Raw genomic sequence first — 5,191 nt, 5'->3', positions numbered from 1 at the left:
ATACACACGAACACTAGGAAAACATCATTAAAGAAGAAAAAAAAACCCGAAAGATAAGAACATAAGTGCAGACCTCACCGAAGGTCCCAAAAAAAATCAGCTGCGAGTTGGAAGAGATAACTAAGAGGAGATGAGGTTAGGCAAGATGAGGTCGATGGTGGAGGTGGATTTTCTGTGAGGTTTCGCATAAGGAGGAAGAAGAAGAGAAAAAGACTAGAGAGAGAAGATGATTTGAGAGAGCAACACTGAGAAGAAAAAAAAATGATAGAGGGGCTATATGTGGCCAACAGGGAGTTTTTATAGCATTGTAGTTGGGGATATTTTTGAATGTGTTTCTATAGGAGGGCATTTTTTAATAAATTAGTGAAGTCGGGGGTAAAGCTGCCAATTCCCATGAAAGGAAATAACTCCCTTCCAATGTGGGACTAAGTGAAAGTGTATTTTCCTATACAAACTCTAACACGGTTATGAGCAGGCTCTAGGAGAAGCCATATAGGAAGCACTTAGACTTGGCCTTGTGGCTTCTCGAGACCAAGTCTTCATCACTTCAAAGTTATGGATTCGTGATGCTCACCCTCATCTTGTGATTCCTGCTCTACAGAAATCTCTTCAGTGAGCAGTCTCACAATCGGATCACAACTAATACAGATTACGTTGGTTCTTAATTTTTTTTTTCAAGCATTGGAATCTTTGTTCTGTTTTGTGCTGTTTCTCTATTGGGATTTGTCTGTGTTTTAGTTTTTGTGTGCTATTAAGAACATTGCATATGTTCGCCAAATTTTACTGACAAACGGCGTTGTAGTGTTTGATTGATTCAAACTTGGGTTTTCTTCAAACATTGTTTGCTATTAACAAGGTATTGACATGTAAACTTGCACATCATTTGGTAAATAAATACGGTGACTCTGACATTATATTTTAGTATTTTATATTCTTTGTACGCGTTGACTTACACATCATTTGGTGAATAAATCTGGTGACATTATATTATAGTTTTTTACGTTGTTTAGAGTCTTCTTGTCTTCGTAGTATTTCCGAAGCACCAAGTGTTGCTATTTTGGGGGGTCCCTGCCTTGTCCCTTCTGACCAAAACTTAAAATAAATTTTTAGGGTGAATGAGTTATAAACTACGTGCAGGAATCTTCAATTGGAGTTCCTTGACCTGTACCTCATTCACTGGCCCATCAGTGCTAAGCCAGGAACATTGGTGCATCCACTAGTTGCAGAGGACCTTATGCCCATGGACTTCAAGGGTGTGTGGGAAGCCATGGAAGAGCCATGGAAGAATGTCAGAGACTTGGCCTCACCAAATCCATTGGAGTCAGCAATTTCTCTACCAAAAAGCTTAAAAATGTACTCTCTTTCGCTACTATTCCTCCTTCGGTGAATCAAACGAGTCCATTTATTTCCTAGCATGGGTAATGGATTGTTCTGTTTCTATACATGGAATGGTTTACAACGTTTTTGAACAAATAAAATTTTAGTTTGTGAGTCTATGTAAGTGGTGTGGATATTTTGCTGGTGGAGATGAACCCATTTTGGCAACAGAAGAAGCGTAGAGATTTCTGCAAGGCCAATGGTGTAATTGTGACTGCCTTCTCTCCTTTGGGTGGCATAGGGTCCTTTTGGGGCAGCAATCATGTTTTGGAAAGCAAAGTTCTTCGAGACATTGTTGAGGCTCGGGGAAGGACTGTTGCTCAGGTAATGTTCTACTACATTAACATTCTGGAGAATCACTTCTACAACATTACACAAACGAAACTATATTAAAATAGGCAAAGCGTCACTTTTAGTCTCTGTGGTGTATCAATTTTACTACTAAGGTCTCTGTGGTTTCAATTTGATCACTTTTGCCCCTGTGGTTTCATTTTGAAGCAATTAGAGGACAATCCTTAATTTCTGTTAAATTCTTCTAACTTCTGTTACTTATTAAGGGGCAATTTGGTCCAAAAATTATTAAACGATTTCTTCCTTTTTAAAATAAACAATATAAATATAAATTTTTAGTGAAATTAGTTTTAAATAAAAAAAATCCTGAGAACCTTCCCCCTAGTTCGCATGGATTGGAGTGAGGACTGCAAGTCCGGAGATGAAAAGGAGAAACAAGATGAGGTGGGTTGAGTTACAAGATGAGGAGAAGGAGAAGGGCAGTCGGGTTGGGTGCTGTTAGAACCATTGGGACATTCAAAGCACCGGAAAGAAGAGCAGCACTATCCCCTGCATCTGCATAGTGGCCATGAATTACATATGGCCAAACAGGCTGGCCTTTACCAATCTGTTCACCCAAAACTTTGGACATGCTAAGAATGTGAGCTAGAGCACCATCTACAAATTCTTGAATATATGGCCAGAGTAATTCTTGGCTGAGGTATTGATCACGTGGAACAAATGGGATTCTAATAATATATGCTCCACTGCTTTCTCCTAGATCACCATCACCATCTTCAGGACCTGCAGTTAGCATCTCTGCTGGTTTACCATAACTCCAATCAACCTCAGGAGATGACACTTGGCGAGTAAAGAGATCTACCTTATAAACCCCAGGCATCCTTGCAAGAGCTCGAGAAAGCTTTACCACATATTTGACCTGATATTGTTTTCATAAAGCCAAACACAGATTCAAATGCAAGTAACAGGAAAACAAATTTATCTTTATTCCATGTCCTCAGAGAAATGCTATGGCCATCAGATACCGTCCACCTGTATCAGAGTCTCGACCGAGCTCCATGTTTTCTCCCCGGACCAAACTAACACCTATCCCTTGGTAATTTTAAAATTGTAATTTTCTTTAATTTAAATTAATATTGTTTCTTTTAAAGGAATAAATTTTGGACTGAAATACCCCTTAATAAGTAACCAAAGTTAGAAGAATTTGACAGAAATTGAGGATTGTCCTTGAATTACTTCAAATTGAAACCACATGGGCAAAAGTGATCAAATTGAAACCACAAGGACCTTAATGATAAAAGTGGTAAACCACAAGGACCAACAAAGTGACGTTTATTAAGAAGAAGGAAACTCTTGTTCATTTTAACCAAAAATCGACAAGCAATTTCAAATGTATATAGTTTGTGGATGAACTAAAACTGAGCGACTTTGTTATACTTTGGCAGGCTTGTATTAGATGGGTGTATCAGGTAGGGGCAACTCTTGATGTTAAGAGCTACAACAAGGAGAGGTTGAAACAGAATCAGATCTTTGACTGGGAACTATCAGAAGATGACCTTGAAAGGATCAACAAAAGCCCGCAGCGCAAAACGATGCTTAGAGAAGAATTGGATTCGGCTAATGGACCATCACCATATAAGTCCCTTGAAGATTTATGGGATGGAGAGCTTATTTAACCTTTGTTATGTTAATTGTTGCAAGTCAGTATCCTCAATTTTTCATTTCCTTTGTTGTTTTTACTTTAAGGTTGAATGGGGAATTCTAACTTGAGATCTCTTCTAACATTGAGACATTTAGGGAGACATTTACATGGTTCTCTAGATGGGACAACACAAAATTTGGAGATAGTATTGATGGTTGTTACCTTTTGAGTTAGATGAAGTTGTTTAAGGATTGCAGATTTCAAGGGGTTAATTAGATGCACTTAATGTCCTCGAGCCGGGAGGACACAAAAACTAGCCGCTTTCTTTGAGTTCCAAACAAAAACTCAATAGAGAGGAGAAGAGGAAGAAGCGTCGCTACCCCTCCTCCTTCTCCTCTCTTCTTTCTTTTTCTTCGAGTTAGTGAATAAGTTCACTGGGCCGTTTTGAATAGAGCCTTGTGGTGATTTCTTTTGAGCGATGCTCAGATCAAAGTTCCCCAACAACTCTTTTGGCCTAATTCCTCAATCAAATCCTTTTCCTAAAACCCTCTCTCATCTTTGCTAAATTTACGTCAACCTCACATTTGAAGGAGTTTATTGCAATACCCAATTGGTATGTGCTATGATTGTTCAATTGGCATAGTTGTTCGTTGTTATGCCCAGTTGGATCAATGGAAACCTTGTTTACCCTAGCTATGTCAAAGGGATGCGGTGGTTGGTTTGAAGGCAGTGCTTGTTCAGGTGGAAGTAGGATCCATTATTTGCTTAAAGACTAGGTGAGGCAGTGGGTTTGACGGCGGTGCTTGTTTAGATGGTGGCAATAAGGTTCAGGTATAGGATCATGTGTTGTATTAAGGTTCAAGTTATGTTTGATTTTGTAGGATTTATTTGAGATGATGCTTAATTATAGTAATGTGGGCTAGTAATTGTTGGTGTGTCCCTCGAGCTTGTAATATTGTAGCTCATGAACTTGCCTTAACATTTGGTTGGAAGCAAAGTCTTCTTCGTTAGTTACCGAAAAAAAAAGTAACGTTAAACAACCCTGTTCACCCCATTTTGTGATTTCTCCTGAGATGTAAGGGCAAAATTCCCCACTGCCTTGAAAACCATTGACTTGTCAACAAGTCAGCTTTCTTTGGTGTATGAGTGTGCCACTTCTAGCAATGAAAATCCTAGCAGACTTATTCTAGAGTAGATAACTTGCGCCTCAAGTCACTGATTTCTATAAACAAACGATTGTGAATTTGGGTGAAGAATATCTCCCAAGTAAGTTCTTTTCTTGCCTTAGACTGGTGAGGACTTTAACAATTTATCTCAGGAAAAGAGGTTGTTCCGCCGAATAGTTGATGGAATTTAAATCTTAAGCGAGTGCCTTTACAAAACTATAAAAATAAATACCCACGCTAGAAAGATAAAAAGCAATTGAAACTCCATTTACATGCGGATGGGAGGCTACGATCCGGGGAATGAAATATACAGGCTGGTGATGTTAACAACTTCAATTACTAAGCTTGAGTTGTAAATCGATACCAAAGGTCAATTTTGGCTGAGCTTTAATATACTTCAAGCTTTTGTGAGGCTTTTTTAGGTGTAATGCGGCTTCTTGATGAGAGGCGAAGTAGGCATTCTTGAGGACTTCAATGGGCTAGAGACTGCATTGTGAAATTTGTTGAGGTTTTCATATTTGGGAAAAGCTCAAGCTCTACCTGTCTTGGTTTTTTGATGAACCAAATTTGTAACGAGAGAAATCTCGTTTTAAATGACTTATTTTCTAAGTCTGAACCTTGAGAATTCTGATCTAAAGTTGATTTCACTTGGAATTCAAGTGAGCTTCTGGTTGATTTTGAGTTGTTTGTTTGGTTGATGAATTGATCATTTTTT

The 5,191-nt window shown here is 38.6% G+C and overlaps 1 pseudogene; it reads left to right on the top strand.

The window, feature by feature from the left end:
• The first annotated feature begins 460 nt into the window (after positions 1-460).
• Positions 461-3,344, top strand: LOC103335995 (non-functional NADPH-dependent codeinone reductase 2-like; annotated as a pseudogene).
• Positions 3,345-5,191: the final 1,847 nt, after the last annotated feature.

This window comes from Prunus mume, linkage group LG6 (genome assembly GCF_029339155.1).
Source record: "Prunus mume cultivar Tortuosa linkage group LG6, ASM2933915v1, whole genome shotgun sequence".
NCBI lineage: Eukaryota > Viridiplantae > Streptophyta > Magnoliopsida > Rosales > Rosaceae > Prunus > Prunus mume.
The sequence above is the reverse complement of the archived record's forward strand: the minus strand, read 5'-3'. Positions and strand labels throughout refer to the sequence as shown.